The sequence below is a fragment of the Lissotriton helveticus genome, chromosome 8 (genome assembly GCF_964261635.1).
Source record: "Lissotriton helveticus chromosome 8, aLisHel1.1, whole genome shotgun sequence".
In the NCBI taxonomy this organism is placed as follows: Eukaryota; Metazoa; Chordata; class Amphibia; order Caudata; family Salamandridae; genus Lissotriton; species Lissotriton helveticus.
This window is the reverse complement of record NC_136069.1, coordinates 28,302,492-28,324,340: the sequence shown is the minus strand read 5'-3', so window position 1 is coordinate 28,324,340 and position 21,849 is coordinate 28,302,492. Positions and strand designations below refer to the sequence as shown.

At 47.8% G+C, this 21,849-nt stretch overlaps 2 protein-coding genes across 6 annotated transcripts in view; both read right to left on the bottom strand.

Annotated features, from left to right (window-relative positions):
• Window positions 1–21,849, bottom strand: part of LOC144772264 (uncharacterized) — a 1,157,681-nt gene that overhangs the window by 332,780 nt on the left and 803,052 nt on the right. The window lies entirely within an intron of this gene.
• LOC144773674 (uncharacterized) overlaps window positions 1–21,849 on the bottom strand; it is a 233,401-nt gene that overhangs the window by 209,675 nt on the left and 1,877 nt on the right. Inside the window, exon 2 of the mRNA XM_078658828.1 lies at window positions 8,020–8,097. The gene's annotated coding sequence lies outside the window, so the exon portion shown is untranslated. The remainder of the gene's footprint in view (window positions 1–8,019; window positions 8,098–21,849) is intronic.

The window sequence follows — 21,849 nt, the reverse complement described above, 5'->3', positions numbered from 1 at the left end:
TCTTTGTCTGGGGGAGGAGCTTCACCCGTTGTCTGTGAATTCGCTCTCTTGCGGGCATTGGAGACTACCAAAGAGTCTAGAGGCAACTGGCCCCGTATATAAGTTGGGTCCCCAGGTGCCGGTCTGTATTTCTTTTCTATTCTCGGGTTCACCACCCTTGCTCTTGTGGGTTCCTTGAAGATGTCTGTGGCATGCTTGAGAACCCCCTTAAGCATTGGAAGTGTTTTCACAGTTTTTTCTGCTGCAGAGAATGTGTCAAATAAAAAGTCAACTTCCACTGGGTCGGCGTGCATTTCCACCTTATGGTTTGCAGCCGCCCTTTCAATCAAGGCATTAAATGCCGCTGAGTCTTCAGTTGGAGAAGTCTTCACACCATAAACCTGTGGGTCATGTACCACTTGTTGGTCCCCCTGGTCACCAGAGTCTATCCATGAGTCTTGTTGCTCATCAGGGTCAGTGTTATCAGGAAAGTTATACTCCTCATCCTGTTCACCCCCATCTCCATATGAGCCATTGGGTGAAGGTGTTGGACTCCTTCTAGGTCGAGGATGAATTGGTTCAACGAGTTCTGGAGTTTCTGGTGCTGGCCTCTTCTTCTTTAGAGGTATCACAAACGACTCCAAAGGCTGGGATGTAATTTTTCGCTTGTAGAGCGTTAATTTTCCCGTGTCGGCGTCAATATACTGTTCCGACTGCTGTCGACCGAAACGTCCACTCAGTTGCGTTTGCCCCAACCCTCCTGAGTCCTTTGGCACCGATCGAGGTGCAAAGGCCTTCGGCGCCACCTTCGGCGGTAAAGTATAGAGTATCGGCATCGAAGTCTTTTTCGGTGGTGCTATCGACTGTGGAACCAAGGGCGTTTGAGTCTCCGACGTCAAACCCTTTTCCCGTATCCGCGTGAGGGAGTCCGAGACTTGCTTTGTGAAAGAAGCGGACGGCTTTGTCGATCCGACCGAAGACCTCGGTCCGCCTCCAGGGGAAGATCCGAGCGTCGAAGATTTTTCCTTGGTTGCCGGAGGCGCAGACGCACCCTCGACAACTGCGCTCCGGACCCCTGCCACGGGTTTAGTAGTCGACGCCCCTGGCTTCGGATCAGCAGCTCTTTCTTTCAGCGTCGGGGCTCCAGACTTTGGCTCGGTGCCTGTCGCTGACTTCGCTTCGACTGGGCGTTTGCCTGATGGCGCGGTAGTTTTGGCTGAAGGCGGCTCGACAGTCTTCTTCGACTTCGACTCGACCACCTTGCTCGACACCTGCTCGACGACCTCCTTCGAGCTTGGCTCTTTGACCTCTTTCGGTACCTTAGCCTGTTCGACAGCCTTTTTCGTCTTCGAGGCCTCCGAAGACGACGGCGTCGATGGCGTAGCAGACGTCTTCGGTTTCGATGGCGTGTCGGCCATCTTTGTTGTTTTCGATTCCGATGTCTTTAGTTTCGGTTTCGATTTGGGTAATGGAGGCTCCGTTGGTGTGTTCGTAGCCGGGCCAGAAGGCGGGGCCGAGGATTGAGGTGCAGGGTTGTGGGTAAGGCCGTGTGGCGATCCCGTGACCTGAGCCTGAGTAATTGAACGTTCGGGGCATAGCTCTTCCTCCGAGCTATCTTCCATGGCCCCATAAGCTTCCTCGACGTCCCCTACCTCCTCGACGTTTTCGTCTAGGTCCTGGCCCTCGACAGGTTCTCTGTAGTCGGCCTCGACCTCCGTCGATGTAGGCGAAATCTGCAGGTGAAGCACTTGCTCTTCTGCTGCGGGGTCGAAGATGTCGACAGGTGCCGGAGCCGCTCGCCGGGCCTCGAGGCGCGCCACGCGCCGAAGCTTGAGCGTCTTCTTCGACCTGAACTTCGAACAGGCCATACAGTTGGCCTCGTTGTGGTCTGGCGAGAGGCACTTGTTGCATACAGGATGCACGTCGATGTGTGGGACTCCGTTCCATCGTAGTATCGTCGGGGTCTTGCTGCGTCGACAGGGCCTCGATGACCGAAGAGTCACCCGACTCTCCAGATATCCGACTCGAAGAGTTGGAATAAACACGAGACCGAACAATACCGACGAGGTAACGAAGGCCTTTTGGCCTTAAAGAAGTTGTTTTATCGATTCCGAACAGGAGACGTCGAAATCACATCCGAACCCAATGGCGGAAAGAAACAATCTGGGGATGAAGTCGATGCCCATGCGCACTGTAGTCCAGGGGAGGAGCCACCTATCTCGTGATACTTCGAAGACTCTTCCAGGACAACAATGTGCAATCATCCGGACCCAACACTAGGCGGCGATCTATGCTATAGATATGAATTTAGTAGCCCACATGCCTCGAACTTGTAGATTCCAACTCGCCAGGGGAAACGAGGTGAAGATTTCAGGTTTGTTTCATTGGTAAGCTGCCGCTTGGGGTAGGACGAGTAATAGAGCTGTTCATGGTGAACAGGATAGGGTGGTGATCTGACCAGTCAATGGGAATGATCTTGGAGAGGGAAGCCAGATCCTTGCTAGTGATAATAGCATCAAGGGTGGCACCCTTAGAGTGATTTGGAGATTGGCAGAGTTGAGTCAAGTCACTAATGTCCAGAGTATCGTTAAAGAGGATAACTGCAGGGTCCTCATTTTTATTCCAATGAATATTATAGTCTCCTAGGAAGAGATTCCTGGAGTTAGAGAGCTATGCTTGAATAATGAGGTTACACAGCTCCTCGGCAAAGGTGATAGAATTACCGGGGGGTGGTAGATGGTATGTAGGCGGATAGTAGGGGAACCAGGAGAGGTAATCCAATGATTCATTTTTAAATAGTGCAAGAAAAAAACTGTTAGATACTCCAGAGCACTGCTTGACAAATGAGAATGTGCACTGTTCGAGAAGCTGATTCTGGACATATCTGGTTTGTTATAACCCACTGTCCTATTTTGCACATAACACTGCTAAACTTGTTGCACTTTATATATATATATTCAAATCAGGGAATGGGGGAGTAAGAAGGTCTGATCCATTCAGCTTCCTATTAAATCAGCCAAAATCAAATGGGAATGGATCACTTGTACCTGCTGCCAGGGTCCACTATGTTCTGTCTGTCAGTACTTAAAAAAGTACTTAAAAAACCCTCATTCACGCAGGCAGACCGTACCTACCTGTGCCAACCAGAGACCTCCGGGTTCTAACAATAATGTAATTAATAACTATGTATAAAAGATGCATTTGTAAACAGCTGTAAGTAGGAATGAGAAGGAGTCTTGGTAGCTATGGGGAGGAGGGTGAATTGGTGAGGAATCTGCAGGTAGACTTTGTATCCACCAGTAAAAGAATTACCAAAGGTAGGTAACTTGTATTTCTGATGGATACATCTACCTGCAGATTCCACACCTTTTGAATAGAATTTCTAAGCAGTGACACACTTGGAGGTGTGAGCAAGGCGGACTAAACCAAACAGTCCCGTAGAACTGAGCGAGTTAAGTAACTATCCCTTCCTACTTCTGAATCCAAGCAGTAGTGTTTTAAAAACGTGTGAAGGGAGAACAAGGATGCTGCTTTACATATATCTGCTGTAGGAACACCTCTAGCTAGGGAAGACTAGGTGATGTAGCTATAGCAGAAAGAGCATGAATACCTTTAGGTGGCTCTCTTTGAGCCATGGAGAAGCAGATTTTGATACACAGGATGATCCATCTTGAGAGTGTTGGTTTGTGAATCACTTTTCCTTTCACTTTCCCTATGTATCCTATAAAGAGTTGATCATTGAGTCTGAATTCTTTGGTTCTATCAATATAGAAGCCGACTGCACGGTTCGGGTTAAGTCCCCGCAGTCTTTCTTCATCCTTCATAGAAGGAGGAGGAGGATAGAAGGTGGGAAGTGTAATGGATCGACATAAGTGGAATGGAGTAACCACTTTAGGGAGGAAGGCAGTTCTGCTCCGTAATACCAGTTTGTCTGGAAAGAAGGTAGTAGAGACTGGTTTTACAGTCAGCACTTGTAGTTCCATGACATGCCCTGCTGATGTGATGGCATACAAAAATAACTGTTTTGAAGGATAACAACCTGAAGGGACAACTGTGAAGGGGTTCAATGGGAGAAAACATTTAAGAAAGTAAGAAGGGAGGTGGAGCTTAGCTAGGCTGCAAGAAGGGCCCTCTCTAGAGAGGCTCTGCCGGCCGAACTTACAATCCAGCAGGCAACCGTCATAGAGGGGGCTGGCCACCAACCCGGAAAGCCATCATACATACTGCAACCCGCCAGCCCACGCTGGCGAACTTTGGCTACCTCTGGAGCCCGCGGCACCGAGCAGTGGGTGGTGTCCTGCTGACATCAGGGTAATGCCTACCCCACTCTGCGAGACCCTGCGCTTTGGTCAGTCCCAGAGTGGGCTGCCGCACTCCCCATGAAGGGTGAGCCAGGAGACAGGTTGTGGCTGCTGCTTGCTATTTCCTCTGGGCCGTGCTCCCCCTGAAGAGCACGCTTTAGGGTAGCCCGTGGCTACCCTGCTCATTGCGTGGCCCGGAGTGCACTCGCAAGCCTGCCCGTTTGGGGTGGGAAGAGACTCCTCATTGTGTCCCGTGCACATTGGGGGCCCCACTACTATATTGGCGGTGCCGGCTGATGCCTGGGCCTGAGCCTGGCAGCACCCGGGCTTCCCACAGGAAGTAGGAGGGGCAGTGTGGGCCGCCACTGGTACCACTAGTGCAGCGCTGCCTGCTTTGCAGCTGGGCCTTCTGTGGCAGCCTTGCGTGACATACTGGCTGAGGGCGCCTGGCCTTGCGGGCCTCCCACCAGGACCTTGCTATCCCCATTTGCAGGGACAAAAAGACACTTTCTTATGCAGCACTCTCTCAATTTTTCACCCCAAACCAATATTTTGTTGTATTTTGACTAATTTCTTGGGCCCATCAAGTGGAATCTACAAACCCTGGGTACCTTTAGAATCCTTAGGATGTTAGAAGAAAAGGACACAAATTTGGTGTGAATACCTATTGTGGACAACAAGCATTTGCAATGCAATAGGTCTCGACGTTGGGACCTTATACGGTTTTAGTAATACAGTATATTGTGCGGCCTGGAACTTTCAGGGTGCCGAGCCGCTGATAAGCAAGTGGTGTCCTGCGATTTTGGGCAAATCACTTAAAATAAAAGCAGTGATCTCGGAGGGGTGGTGGGGGCGGGATGAAGGGGTAGGGAGAGACAGCACAGGGTGAGCAGGAAACAAGACATAATGTTGAAAATGAAAGCGGTGAAGGGGTGGGAAGAGACGGCACACAATGTGACTGGAACAGCATTTAAGCTTATAAATGACTCCATCTGGCAACACTTAAAAAACGACATCAAACATGCGGTGAAGGGCGTGCAGTAACAGCTGCTGTCTCGGGAGGTTGAGTCTTAGCGTCAGCTCAACATTCTGTGATTTTGGGCAAATCACTCAAAATACAAGCAGTTATCTCCGAGGGGTGGTGGTGGCGGGTTGAAGGGGTAGGGAGACACGGCACAGGGCGAGCAGGCTGCCATTAGCAGGAAACTAGGCACAATGGTGAAAATGAAAGTGGTGTTCTGTGATTTTGGGCAAATCACAATAAATACAAGCAGTGATCTCGGATGGGTGGTGGATGCGGGGTGAAGGGATAGAGAGCAACGGCACAGGGTGAGCAGGAACCAAGACGTGATGGTGAAAATAAAAGCGGTGATGAGGGTTGGGAGAGATGACACGCAATATGACTGGAACAGCACTTGAGCTTATAAATGACTCCATCTGTCAACATTTAAAAAAAACAGCAACGAAACGGCATCAAACATGCTGTGAAGGGCATACGGTCAGAGCTGCAGACTCGGGAGTTCAAGTCTCTGCATCAGCTCAACATCCTGTGATTTTGGGTAAAATCGTAAATCACTTAAAATACAAGCAGCCATCTCGGAGAGGTGGTGGGGGCAGGGTGAAGGGTGAAGGGGTAGGGAGAGACGGCACAGGCTGGGCAGGCTGCCACGAGCAGGAAACAAGATGCAATGTTGAAAATGAAAGCAGTGTCCTGTGATTTTGGGCAAATCACTTTAAATTCAAGCAGCGATCTGGGAGGGGTGGTGGGGACGGGGTATAAGAAGAGATGGCACAGGGTGAGCAGGCTCTGCCATAAGCAGGAAACAAGACGCTATGGTGAAAATAAAAATGGGCACGTTGATAGAAGGTGCACAGCCTCTAAAGTAAAACAATAATTAAACCTGAGATGCAAATACTGACCGAAAAATGAAGCACAGTGTCCGTGAAGTGTGCGCTGTTTTGATGCACAAGCTGAGGCAAACAAGAAACAAAATTGTGCGCACAATGGAACTTAGATAACTTGTGACTCGGCTCCGCCATAATTTCATTTTACAACTTTCAGTCCAGTCAGCATTCCTCGGTGTGTGTGTGGGGTGGGGGTAGGCAGCGCTGAGCGCTTGGAAGTTGGAAGTTCTCGGGTATTAAATAGACAAGTACGCAAATCTTTCATCAAGCCTGAGAAAATGTGAGGAGAGGTAGGCAAACACAACCAAGGGAGCCCGAGAGCGGGGGAGGAGAGCGAGCAGGCCAGCAAACAGCAGTGGAAGTGCGGCCACTGGGAATCCGGTCCATGCTGTGTGAAGAGCTGTTCATAGTTCCTGAGCAGAAAGTGAAACAAGCGTTCACGTGTGAAAAGAAAAAAAAGTTCCAAACCAGAAAGTAAAACAAGAAGTGAGTAAACGTGTAAAGTAAAAAAAAAAAGAGACACGGCCTGCAAAAGCAAAGAGCCAAAAAAAAGTCTACACGGGTCACGGAAGAGCAGAGAGAAAGGCAGAAAGTGTGACAAAGAGTCACTGGGCAACAATCTGAGTTAGCCAAAAGTACGAGTAGTACTTGGATGAAAGATCAGCAAAAAACAGTCACGGTTAAGGGACGATGAATGTACGGAGAGAGAGGGACAGAGAGGAGGAAAGGTGGGAGGGAACACGGCCTGGAGGAAGCTGGCTGGGGAGGGGGAGGAGAAATCTGAGTGAACAGATGGCCGTGAAGCAGGGGGCGGGGCGGGGCAGGACTGTTGCGTCATGGCCTGCGGCCGTGAAAAAGTGATGTGATTAATTAGGGGAGGAGAACTTTGCAGAGGCCGGCCGAGCGCACGCTGGGAAAGCCTGTGGGAGGGCAGCTGATGCCTTTGATGTGGGGAGGGAAAAGCGCGTGCTTGTGTGGTCACGTGGTCACGTGACTGACTCTGACTCACATGCACTGTGAAGAAACAGGAACAGATGGCCATGAAAGTGTATGGGCCAAATGCGCGTGCCGCGCGTGCCTGTACGTGCACTTGAAGAAAACGCCACGGAGAAAAGCGGTGGTTTGACTATCCGATGGAGCACATGAATTCTCCCCCATTTCCCATTGCTTCGCAATGGAAAAGGACGAGACCTAAAAAGGTATGGGGGTCTAAGCACAAACTACCCCAACTAGCCAAAAATCGAAACCAAGGAGCTGCTGTTGGAGGGAGGAAAACCACACAGACAAGAGTTAGACCTCGAAATACAGACAAACGACACAGACGGGAGCCGGCACTCACCTGGAAATGCTGTGCCCCCCCCCCCATGGTTCTTGGGAGGACCTTGACTGACCAGGTGCGTGACAGCGGTAGTTCAGGGAAGGTACAGGTCATGGAGGGTACGGGCATAGAGGCTGACACAGAGACCATGAGTGACACATGGGGGGTCGGGGGTGGGAACCATGATAATGGTGCATAGAATACTGCTTACAGGGTGAGCCCTAAAATCTCCTGTGTTTATTTTCTTTGAGAAGCAAGTCTTGATGGCCTAACTAAGGGCCTTATAATTGTGATGGGGGTTCAGGCAAAAAGAGTGTGAAGGGATGAGAGCACAGCAGAAGAAGAATAAAACAGACAGGGGAAATAAAGAAAAAGAAATACAACTGTACATAGAAAGTAGAACATAGCTGGATACGAAAGAGCTGGGAAGAACAGCCATAGATGAGAATTTGAGAGGAACTGGTTATCCAAACATGTCGAGATTTTTTTAATTTATCTGGTTAAAAAGATACTCACGTTTTCCTTTGATCTGAGGAAACTGGAGGTCGAGCCATTCAGTCTCTGGAGCTAAGGAGCAGTCTGCAAGGCCTGAGCCTGAGAACAATAGGAGAAATGATTCTGTGAGATTTTGGTAGACTTTTTGAAGAATATGAGCTTATATGATAAATGGAGAACAAGAAAACATTTAAATTCCCAGGGAGGCTTGTAGCTGGCCTGTGTTACAGAACTAAACCAAACCCATATGCGGTAAGGCAGACAGTGGCAGTGTCTCCCGACCCCGCTTGGCGCAAGGTAATACACGCAGAGCAGAATACTCTGCAGGCTCTACTGGATGATATCTGTAAATGCGATGTGACATTTATTTTAAAATTGATTACGAATTTTAAATCACCACGCTGTGTTAATCTTGATTAATAATTTTAATACACTTACTTCCTGTGCATCACGCTCATCCACGGAGCTAACAGGGGTTATAGGAATCACTTTAAAACTTTGTGCTCAGTGTTGCAGCCTGCCCGCCCTGGTCCGACTCGGTATCCAATACCGTTGAGCAGAGGGCGGGACAGGTACGAGCCAGAGTGACACGCCTAAACACTTCCTGATTGTTCAGTCGAGCGGTTAGCGCTCTAGCCTTTGAACACGAAGGGCTATTTAGCCACTCGTCGGCTCTAGCGCGCAGCGGTAGCGCGCAGGGGGGCGCCTGCCCGTCTGCGCCCGTCCGCGCCAGAACGGGCCAGGGGACATGGAGGATTTTACAATTATGCCCCACGTATCCATCCTAAAAAGGCTAACTTACACTTCGCAGGTACTGCTGAGTCTAAATACGCACTATACACCAGGCGTAAGCTGCAGCGTACTACCAGAGGTTGAAGGACCCTTCTCTTGCTGCTTGTGCCCCACGTAATTTTCTACGCATATGAGAAAGACGTCCTATAGAAGTTGTCCCAATCCTTTGACTCCCTCTATTTCTATTTCGAAAGCTGCTGATGGCCCTCCATTAGGGAGGAATAACATCCTGTGTAACATCAGATCTCTTTCTAAACATACCGCTGAGGTCTGGGAACTAATCTCCTCCAAACAACCAGAGGTATGCTATCTCACGGAAACGTGGCTTAAACCACACAGTACCCCAGCCATAACTCTATGAATACCTATAAAATACTCAGACTAGACCGTCCAGCGAAAACTGGCGGTGGGATTGCTATTGTATACAAAGAAGAGCTGGCCATTTCGGTCCTAGAAGAACTCAGCTCTTCCGAAATTGAAATTGTAGTTTTCAAAACACACATATCCCCTAAGGAAAACTATAAAGGTGCTCTAGTATATCGCCCGCCTGGTCCCTACAACAACTTTTCTAATATTTTGGTCGAACTACTAGCCCCACTTATCAATTATAATAGTAAGTTCATATTAGTTGGAGATTTTAACGTACACAGTGAGACACCAGACTGTAAGGAAGCACAATCCCTATTAGCAGATGTATCATCCTTAGGATTAATATTAAGGAATTGTGGACCTACGCATCAGGCAGGTCATACCTTGGACCTGATACTCTCCAACGTCCCGCTTGTCTCCTGCCCACCGGCAACTCAGGTGAGCTGGACTGACCATTTTATTGTAGAATTCAGTACCCCCTTCCATGCATCTACCCCTTCATGCCCCAGTTCCCTACCTGGTGTCCGTAGACAGTGGCATAAAGTTACCAACTCCACCTTTGGTGAAAAATGTAATTCCCCGGTTCTCCTACCTCTGGATAAGATTGAAACTGCTCTTAATAGATTTGAAGGGGAAACAAAGAGAGTTATAGACAAAATTGCCCCATTGAAGTATTTCAAATCTAGGCCAGCTAAAAAGCAAGAAATCTGGTTTTCTGACCATCTAAGAACACTGAAATTAGGCGCAAGGAAACTAGACAAAAGATGGAGAACGTCCCATCTTCAAGAGGATAAGAAAAAATACTGGGACGCATTATCCTTCTACCACAAAGCGATTCGCACAGTGCGAAAAACCCATATTGCGTCACAAATACAAGAGGCAGGGAACTCCCCTAGGGTTCTTTTTCAAATCCTACAAACATTCGCTAAACCTACTGCATGCAAATCCCCTGAGATGGCCTCCCAACAGCTGTGTGATGAAATTTCTTGTTTTTTCACTAATAAAATTAATATTATTTATGATAAAATAGTGTGCACAAACCGGGCCACTCCCATAGACCTAGTATCCCCTTAGACACAAACAGAAGCTATATCGGATAAACACTCCTTGGATATCCTTCCCCCAATTTTACTACAAGAAACATTTATACTAATAAAGCAGATTAAGAGTGGGAGTCCAGATGACACCATCCCTGCTAGGATAATGCCTGCACTGGCAGAACAACTATGCCCAATGATTACTGAATTAGTGAATCTTTCACTTGCTTCAGGCGTTGTCCCTAAGGAGTGGAAACGAGCTCTTGTCAGACCGCTAAGAAAAAACACTGCCACTCCATGGTCTGATCTAACCAATTTAAGACCCATTTCTCTATTACCATTTCTGGGGAAACTTATAGAAAAACATGTGAACCGCCACCTATCCGGACATATTGAACTTGCTAATGCCCTGGACTACTCCCAGTCAGGGTTCCGCCCCAAATATAGCACAGAATCCACCCTCCTGTCTGTCACTGATGACCTTCACATGTACCAGGACAAGGGCTTCTCAGTCAAACTGGTTCTATTAGATCTGTCAGCAGCGTTCGACACCGTGTCTCATTCCATCCCTACTGAATGGTTGTCGAACGCTGGCATTAAGAACAAAGCCCTTGACTGGTTGAAGAGTTTCCTAGCTGATCGCACCCAGAGAGTCACCATGGGTGCATATAGCTCAGCGGAAACAGAGATTTCTAAGGGGGTGCCACAGGGCTCTTGTTTGAGCCCCACCCTTTTTAATATCTATGTGGCACCCCTGGCAGGAGTACTGCGTAGGTACGGCTTCATCCCCGTATCATACGCAGATGATACGCAGCTCATCTTCCCTTTTAAAACTCTTTCCGCTGAGGTTAGGAACTCTTTTTCTTCAGGCATGAAGGCAGTGGCAAAATGGATGTCTACCAACTACGTCCAATGTAATGTCAACAAAACTGAGGTCATGTTGTTTGGGGAGGCAAAAATGTTATGGACTCCTGAATGGTGGCCGTCTGACCTAGGAGCAGTCCCTGAACCTAAACAGGTCATGAAGAATCTGGGAATTCGGTTTGACCACGATCTGTCACTGAAACAGCATACAAGCTACATCTCAGGGATATGCTTCTATACCATCAGTCTGCTTCGCAAAGTTTTCCCTCTACTACCTGACTCGGTTAAAAAAAACCTTGTCCAAGCACTGATCCTTAGTCGGATCGACTACTGTAATGGCTTGCTGCTTTCTGCAAACGAAGGAGTGCTGGCTAAGCTACAAGTCATTCAGAACACGGCAGCTCGCCTTGTCCTGAATGCCCCCCCGAGAACTGCTTCCAAGCCCCTCCTTGAACAGCTGCATTGGCTCTCAATTCGACAAAGAGCCAAATTTAAAATATGCTGCTTGATCCATAAGTGTTTGAACGGACAGGGGCCCGTTTATCTCGAACAGAAATTTGTTCCCTACGTTCCATTACGTTCCCTCAGATCGAGTAAAGATCTCCTTCTGGTGGTCCCCCGCGCCAAAAAGTCCAGACATGGAGGTAAAGCCCTATCCATTACTGGTCCCAAGCTGTGGAACAAACTCCCTCTGTCACTGAGACAGTGTAAAGAACATCTTCCATTTCGGAAACTTCTAAAAACCATCCTGTTTAAAAATGATATCTAACTTCATCTCCATTCCACGCCCGCTGTTTACCGGTTCCAAAAGCGCAGAGATACTCCATGAGGAGTTGATTCAAGCGCTATATAAACCAGCAAATCAAATCAAATCAAATCAAATCACACCCTCTGTTTGGCCCCAAGAGCCTCTGCTCCATGTACAGTCTGCGTGTTTTTAAAGTTTGCTTGAATATGTTTAAGGGTGTCTGTGTTTGTGTGTGTGTACATCTGTATGTATTTGCAGTTGGCACAGTATGCCCAGACGGGGGTCCCTTGCTCACTTTGCCACTGGATTCAAGTTAGCCTGGCTGATGAAGGGTGTTAGCCCAAAACGGGTCCCAGGATGCTTATTTCCGGTCCAGGGAACACCTGGCTAGGGCTGAACTGTTCCCATGAGGAACAGAGACAAGACTGATTTGCATATGGTTGGCTCTGCAATGGGGTGGTGAAACGAGCTAAAGAACGATGATGGATTCAAACTAAATCGAATAGTGAATGGGGGTGAGTGCCTGAAAGGTTTCAGAGCTCCTCCATCATCTCCTTGTGTTTGCTATGTCTTTGCACCTGGCCTAGTCTGTCTATCTCTGTATTTATCTCAGACCCACCAGGGTTAAGACAAGAGCTGTCTAGGCTTTGGTCTGGAGGCAAGTATTGGTGTTTGATATTTTTGATGTAGGGGTGTTTGTAGCCTACATCTGTTCATGTGCCTGTCCATCATGTCTTACGCTGCTTCTCTTGGTCATTTGAAGGCTTCTCCTGAGATTCGATCTTTTGTTTGCTTCTTTACTTGCTTATCATTAGCCAGCACCTGTCGGTTTCACTTTTTTTCATTGTATGTTTGTCCCTTTCATGGAGCATGGACAAAGTACTGATTAATTGCTTTATTGGTGTCCTGCCATGGCTGAAGCTCAGATTCAGGTACTTTTTTAAAATCCTTGCTCCATCCTGTTTTTGTTGCTTCCTTGTTGTCGTTGCTTGCCTGTTGTTGCTTGCACAGCACGCCTCCAGCAGTTTGTTTGCCTCCGCCGTCTCCAGTCACCGATGCTTGTTACATTTTAGTTGCACCTAGCACAATATTTGATCTATGGAGTCTGAGGAAACTTGGCAAACCTAACATCTTGGTTGGAGTGAAATGCAAATTGGTCAGCTACAAGTGTTTTGTGTATTATTTTCTTTCTCTCTGCAGGTAGAAAAGCATGTGACCACCTACACATACAGGCGATAGAACACAGACAAGGCAGTACATATAAAGCAGGTTTACTCCTACATGTCACTGTAGCCCTGAGTCATATCACAGACCAGTGGTAGCTGGTGAAATTAGAAAATAGCAGGATGGAAAAAAAAATCAAGGTGAAATGCAGTGAGTAAGGAAAAAACCTAACCCCAAAAAGAAGGTTTGGCTGGGAGATTTCTGCCACAAAAAGTACTATTGTGAGACCATGTATCTACACCCGGTCAGTACATGAAATAAGCAAGCACTACATGCACAATTTAGCTCATCGATAACAACAATTCCACAAAGAGCTGCATTAATTTCATTAGAAGATTAAACCAGTTTCACCTTCAATGGGGGTGGGGGCTGTTTAATTGAATTACTTTAGAACAACTTGATTATATCAATCTAGTCACTGAAAGTATGACTGGCATCATTTAGTGTCAAAAATGCTCACTGGTGTGTTTTCCTAAGATGCCTGAAGCATTTACTGGAAGTTTCTGATGGCCACGAAGGCTGCATCACAACAAAAAGAGGGCAGTCTGCCATCTGTTAAACATTGAAGAGGGACTGCTGCAAGACAAATGTTTCTCACCGCCCGCATGGGAAAATGACTGTCTCATGCCAAAGCCCGTAGAGACTGAATTTCATCAGCCTTAGTGGGGTCACTGCTGCAGCACCTCTCTCTTGACAATCAAGAAAGTATAAGAGGAAAAGATAGCCGCATCAGCAACAATGACTAAAAGATCGAGACATGCCAACCCAACGCAACCTGGAATCGTCGGGCCCACAGAGCATTTATTCTACATTCATAGGGACGTAACTACCGACCTTCCTCTTTTTTCTTTCCATATATGATATGTACCATGCATTGATGCCTTCCTTACCGGCAGCTGGGAGTTCCTTCCTGTTGGGTTAACTATGTCCAGCCACCCAGCTTCCACCCGATGGGAAGTACCAAGCCCCTAGTGATTCCCCCTCAGGGATGATTCCTCTGTTGTGTCTTTCAGTTGGCCACAGGTGGACGTATTTTGGTTGTGTGGGGTCCATCCAGGTTGGGTGGCTGTAGAGGGTGTTCGTTGGGGAACTCTGGGACTAGTTATTTGGCACTTCTAGATTCACGCCAGCCCCAACCCGACACTCCGAGGAATCTTCGTCTACAGATCTCCCCGGCTCGGACAACCTTTGCCACCACCATCACCGACTTCATCGCACCCCACAGCATCGCCTCACTGAACTATATACTCATGGGAGACCTGAACTTCCACCTCAACAACCCCAGTGACCTCAATTCCACCATCCTTTGTGACCTCGCCAATATCGGACTTAACCAACTCGTCACAACACCTGCCCACAGAGCAGGACACACACTCGACCCCATCTTCCCTGCAGTTAACAGATTTCACTTCAGCTACAGAAAGCAATCATCATGGACCGACCACCACTGCGTACACTTTGCCGTCGACCCAATCCAGCCCCACACCCACCAAGAAGGAATTGGAGCAAGGTTACCAACGAGCAACTCATCTCCACCCTCACCCGAGAAAACCACACTGGTGCATTTGACGCTAAAGCAAGAACCAGAGGACTCCGCACCACACCTGGATCTCCAACGGTGCAGATGAGCTTGCACGCTACACAACCACGACAAACAGCGACCCAGGAAAGCCACCTGGTTCACCACCGCCCTCCAAGAAGCCAGACGCACCTGCAGATGCCTGTAAAACAACTGGAGAAACACCAAGACAACCGAAAACTACAACACCTACAACGCAGCCATGACTGACTACCACAACCAAATCAGATCCACCAAGAGGAACTTCATCCGCAACAAAATCCTCACCAACTCCACCAACTACAAAGAACTCTTCAGTGCCATCCAAGAATTCACCAACCCCAACAGCGAAGCCACAGACATCACCCCATCCCAAGACCTCTGCCATAAGCTTGGAACCTACTTCAACCTCAAGATCAAAAACCTCTACGACAACTTCATCGACCACCCATCAGATGCCACAGCCGGACCCCTCCCCCCAGAGACAACAGCCAGCCCACAATCACCAACTGGACACCGGTCACGGCCGAAAACACTGCCTCGACCACGAAAGGCATCCACTCGGGGAGGCCCCACCGACCCCTGCCCTTCTCACATCTACCACAGAGCAGCGGCCACCATCGCACCCGAACTACAACGCACCATCAACACTACCTTCAACACAGGCACCTTCCCTGATGATTGGAAGCGCGCAGACATCAGGCCCCTCTACAGAAGCCCTCAACTGACTGCACCAACCTCAAGAACTACCTGCCCACCTAGCTCCTCCCCTTCGCAGCCAAAGTTGCAGAGAAAACAGTCAACAAGGAACTGACGCGACTCATCGAAGAGAACGCCATCCTCGACCTGTTCCAATCTGGATTCCGAAGCAACCACAGCACCGAGACCACCCTACTCACCGCCACAGACGACATCCGTACCCTCCTGGACCAAGGCCACTCCGCAGCCCTTATCCTACTCAACCTATCAGCGGCCTTCGACACCGTCTCCCACCGCACACTAATCGCCAGAGTACTCGACGCCGGCATTCAAGGAACAGCCCTGGACTGGATCTGATCATTCCTCACCTGAAGAAGAAGCCAAAGGATCAGACTACCACCCTACCTCTCTGATCCCACGAAAATCACCTGCGGAGTCCCACAGGAGTCATCACTGAGCCCGACCATCTTCAACAGCTACATGGCCCCCCTTGCAGCCATTGTCCGACAACAGGGACTCAACATTGTATCCTACGCAGACGACACCCAGCTCATTCTCTGCCTCACCAAAGACCCCACCGCTGCCAAACAGAAAGGAATGCAGGACGTCACAGTTTGGATGGCCAACAGCTGCCTAAAACTCAATGCTGAGAAGACAGAAGTCCTCATCCTTTGAGCCACCCCTTCAGCATGGGACAACACCTGGTGGCCGACCGCCCTCAGAAGCCCGCCTACCCCCATCAGACCACGCCGAAATCCTCGGCATCACGCTCGACTGCTTTTTGCAGGAACTACACTGGACAGGGAACACTTGCGTGCGCCTGCAGGCAGGCTGACTTGGGGCGAAACATGTCCCATGCTATTCTAATTATGCAAGGAGGTGGCCATTCTCATCAGAAAAGGACTATTGTGGCGCACGCACAAAGCCTTATGCAACCCACAGGGATGATACGTGCTGCTAGAGGGTACGCTGGGGGGACACCCAATCAGGCTGATCTCGATATATGGGCTCAATGTAGACGACCGGACATCTTCTGAGAGGTCTGGAGATCAGCAGATACCCAGGCCCAGGAGTGATTCTGTGGGGGGGTGGGGGGGAGGGGGTTTGGGGGACTTCAAAAAAGTCTTAGAACCCAGCAGAGACAGATAGGGCAGTGCCCAAAGCCCCGCCCAAGGGCATCAGCACAATAGCATTCTATTATAGCAGACCACAGACTGATAGATATATGGCACAGTCGAAACACAAACTTGGGGGAGGGTACATGTGTATCATTAGCAGGTCCCTCTTGGTCCAGAATCGACTTCTGACTGACTTCAAGAAACGTACTAGCCTGGGTTTCTACAGTCACCCATCTAACTAGAAGCCTTTCTAACCACTCCCCTGTACTTGTTGAACTGACTCTGCCGGACTACCAAGGAAAGCGTTTCGCTGGTGACTCTCGTGAAGCGCACTACTGGATCAGGTGTACTGAGATGCAATCAGATCAGCTAGAGTTAATTAATTTGCATTAAAAGAGGACACGATTGATTCCCCCACTATGCTTGAGGAGGCATTTAAGTCTGTGATTCGGGGGGGTACATTGCAAAGCAGGCGAGGGTCCTGCGCTCACTGCGGGGAGATTTTAGGCGCCTAGAAGAGGAGATACAGGGTCTGGTAAGCAAATTCTTTGCCACCAACAAGTTCGAAACCCCAGCGGATATTAGGGGTAAGATTGGTGAGTTTGAAGATGCGGCCATACAGAAGACACACTACCTTGGAAAGGAAGCATGTGCTATAAAATACAGAGAGGGGGACAGAGCGAGCAAGACACTAGCGGGCTTATAAAAGAAACCATGGGCTTGCGACTACATCAGAGAATTACGCACTTCAGACAATGAGACCGGGATTGGTCAGACCACCATTAGGCGGAAATTATATCCTTTTACTCCTCACTTTGTGCGGCGAGGTAAAATGTTACCCACCAGGATTTGGTTGACTTTTTTTTACTCTATCTAGCCCCCAGACTGAATGGCCTGACAGCAGCTTTTAAAAAGAATCTGCACTACTGCTTGTATCCCATCTCATAAATAATAATAATAATAAAGAAATTTATAGAGCGCCTGGTTACGCCTACCCGGCGTGTCCCCGCGCTGTGGAGAGAGAGAGCCAGTCCAATAGACATGTTTGAGGAATCGCTGGAGCGGGGCGAACTCCTCCTGTCGCTTTGTAAAGCGCTTATTACAATTCTAATATCAGATAAAAATCCTACGCAGTGTGATTCCTATAGGTGCCTGCCCATGATCAATTTGGACAATAAAATCCTCGCCAAACTCATTACTGCGAGACTACTTTCACTGCTGCTCCTCGTGATGCACCCTGACCAGTGCGTCTTTGTTACCGGAAGGGCTACATCTCACGATCTACGCACCTTTGTGGCAACAATTCAAGAAGATTACCCCTCACTCCAAGCGACTGTGATATATCGGGATGCCACTTAGGCATTTGATTCCTTAGAATGGCCATATTTATTCGCACTCCTTTCCAGATTGGGCATTAGCTCCAAATTCATCAAATTGATCGCTCTCCTATAATCTTACCCTATGATGAGGCTTTGGATTAACAGGACGATACCCCCCCACACCTCCCCCCCCCACCGTTCCATGCATTTCGGGGCACGAGGCAAGGATGCCTGTTGTCTCGCCTTCTTTTTGCCATAACCATGTAACCCCTGGCGGCCAGACTAAGCGGCATCATGTACACCGAGGCAAGGCATTTGCTCCTTGGGTAATACCGGTTTCTTTGCATGTGGATGACGTGCCCCTGTACGTCAAACACCTGGCCCAAAACTAAGACCCCACTGATCAGGGAGATCGTAAGATTCGGAGACCTCATGGGCATAAACATTAACTGGGGGGAAATTGGTTACCTTGCCGCAGACGGCAGTCACAGTGCGGTTTCAATCGAAGTATCCACTCTGCTGGCCAGAGGGCCCAGTGAAATACCTAGGATTTTGGCTAAGCCGTAATATTGAGGAACTTTGGCAATATAACTACGGGCGACTCATGGTAAGTCGAATGGGATGAGGGGCTGGTCTGCTGCTGTACCTGGCAGGATGACAGGCCATAGCAAAAATGGTTGTTATCTCCAAGTTCCTCTATGTTTATTAACCTCCTGCTCCCCCTTAGCACTAGTTTCAGACGTAGACTGCGATCGAACTTGATATCCCTTGCCTGGGTCGGAAAACAACCCAGGATTTCTTTGGAAACCCTGACCCTACCCTTTGAACAGGAAGGTTTGGGTGCCCCAGCCATGGAGCTTTACTACATAAACAAAAGAAGCCATCAATGACAGACCAAGGTTTAGCACTTCAATTACCAAATTTATGTCGTCAAATTGGGTGCAACTACTTCCAGCATCCGTCGCTGTTCGATGCTACAGAGTTCAAAGAAATTCACAAAAAAGGAAGGTGAAACGACAAATACACGATATCCAAAGCTTGATTACTATAATTCTTCCATCATATAAATATTGCTTACATATTTTTTTTTTTTTGCAGAGTTTTATATAGCGCGAACTAGACCTAAACCGAATCAGGTATCAGAGCGCTTTACATATCACCAGTTACGTTACATGAGGACACATTCATTTTAGGCACGGGAAGATTAAGTGAGATTATATGGGTTTTGTGGATATCCGAAACCCACATCTGCATCCTGATCTTGAAGTTAATGAGGGGAACACGGAATAAGGTTTCAAAAGTAGATAAACGACGACTTACATTTGTAATTAAAATCAGGATGTGTACAATGCAGGCGTACCAAACAGCATAATAACTGACAGCAAGTTTTGGATATCTTGGATATCATTTATTTGTTGTTTCAATACTCTTCAATTCAATTGATTTACTGCCCTGAAAAAGTTCCTTTGGCAATAAGGAACGAAACGCGTTGGCTGTTTGCCGTTTTTTTAAAGATTTTTGGAATAAAAGAAGATAAATGGAAATTACTTGTTGGCTCTGATTCACTTTCGCTGAGTGCACCTTCCTTATTTGTGAATTTCATGAGCTGTACTACAATTGTGCCCAAGCTCAGTTCTGATTTAATTGGATATTCCCACCGCAATTCATGGCGCATACAGCGCTGGAACATGACCAATCGGCTCTGACGCCACTGAACACGGTCCTTCAAAGGCAACACACTAGACTGTGATCTAGGGTAGATACAGGGGCTGTGCAGTAGGGGCCTGGCAGGGATTGCGACATAGGGCACAACTGGAGAGCACAACTGGAGATGTTATATGCCCCATCTGTGCCACTGCCTCGGCACACAGCATTGCCAATCTCCAGGGATACGGGTGCCTGTAGGAGTCTTAGGAAGCTTCATCTTCACACTATTGGAGATGCATTCCTGGAGGGAACATTTATCGAGCCAGACAGAGTGATGACAGGGTGAGGCATGGGGTTGCTTGACAGAACGACCTAATAGCAGCTCCGCGCGGCACTGCATGCTGGCTTTGCTTCTTTCCCGGTGGTGCCGCCCACTTTCCAGGTACTAGAATACTTCCTAACTAACCCATCACCTGGCAAAATGATTACCCGACTATACACAGGCATGTAGTGCACAGCGCCGATAAGCATCCCTGGGGTGTGTCAGGAGTGGGAGACACTGCTGGGATTCCCCATAGCAGAGGAACTGTGCCCTCACTATAGGCTACGGTTGATTCACTTGAAGTTTTTACATAGATTATATACTGAATGGTTATATAAAAGGTGTTTTGCGTGGGGATGTGAGATGTCTGAGATGCCCTGCACAGGAGGCGTCCTTTTTGCATTTGGCCTGCTGCTGCCCAGATATTACATGTTACTAGGAAACCATTTTTATGCACTAGATAAGATGCTGAAGTGTCAGATAAGTTACAAATGACTTCCCTTTGGAATAGATCAAAATGAACTGTACACTATCAACACTAATAAAGCAACTATCAAATAAATGCAAAATAATTTTCTACTTAATTCAATGGACATAAAAATAAATAAAACTTCTAACACCTATATTAAGACAATATAAAAGTGTTTCTTTAACTAAAATCACATAAAAACCACTGAAGGGTCAAATAAAACAATCCCCCTTGATAGCATTGCTTGGCTATGTGAGAAATGCACCTGCGACAAGTAGAAAACTAGTGTCCATGCTTTTGTTGCGGGCTAAACGTCGGATAGCAATGTGCTGGGGCTGCCACCAGGAACCACGTGCCACAGATTGGCTTAGTAAGCGGAGTACTTTACTGGGAACTTATGCCCACACAGGCTCACACTAGGGACACCTGGGAACCGGCATCCCCTTCACCCCTCTTATAATCCCATTCTTTCATTCTTGGCTCGCGCGTTTTCATTATTTGTGGCTATGGCAACGCAACTGTGATACCAGTGTAGACTACATAGGTAAGAGGTAAACGCTTATCTAGATTGGTAGCTGATATGTCTATGGTTGATCTAATACATGCCATTTCACATAATGTCATACTGTATGCAAATGATGTACTGTTGGAATGTATCCTCAGCTGTATTCAATAAAAAGAAATGTAAAAAAAAAAGTTAAAAGATAAGCCCTATTAGAGAGAATCCCATACACCCACAATGGTCATCCCATAATTGCCTGGCTGCCCAATGATGCTATGAGGAAGGTTACGTATTAAGTGTAAGAACGTAAGAACAGATGGAAGTAATCCAGACCTCAAAATCTGAAGGGTGGAGTCCCAACACCCCAATGCAGAAGCTGCTACTCCAGTAAAAATGTTATGAGCACCCATGCTGTATATAATGAAATATTGCACCCTCCCCAGGAGTGGTATCAACTCATGTGTGGGCACTTCCGGTGCTCACATCCAAGAGAGATCAAGCCAAAGCTGGTAAGTATCCACCTGCAGGCATGAGCACATCTTTTCTCTCACTTTTCCCCCACACTGGTGCACAGACAATGCTGCACACTTGCTCTAGTGTGGCTTGAGCAGAGTCTGCGTACAGGTAAAACACCAGACCAATTGCCACACAAACTATAATTCACTCACAGTTTGTACCCTTTCAAACACTGGCACCCAAAGTGACTTATCTTTCAACCATTTTCCCATCAAATCCAAGCTGCAAAGGCAAACAAGATAAAAATATATATGTGTCCTCATGACCATCAAAACACTACCCGTATATAATTGATGCAATTAAATCCATTGCACACCCACAGGGAAAGAGTGGGTCATGCTTCACGGGTGGGTTGTGTTGCAATTGCAGAGACCCGGTCTAGACAGGGCGCTCACAGGCAAAGGAGGGAAATATTCCTCATAATGACGCTACGACGCCGAGGTCACATAATAACATAACACATATGATATGATGCTTGGATTGTCAGAAAAGATGTTTAAAATAATAAATTATATAAAACAAGCAAAATTATGTCCAGGATTGCTGCTTGTGTGGAAGGACTTCTGGTCCTCAAGGATAAGTGCCAGTGGCACCAATCAGATGACCTTAGCTGCCCTGCAAGAGTGTAATGCACCCCCTGGTGCCAGGGTCAAGGGGCACAGGAGTG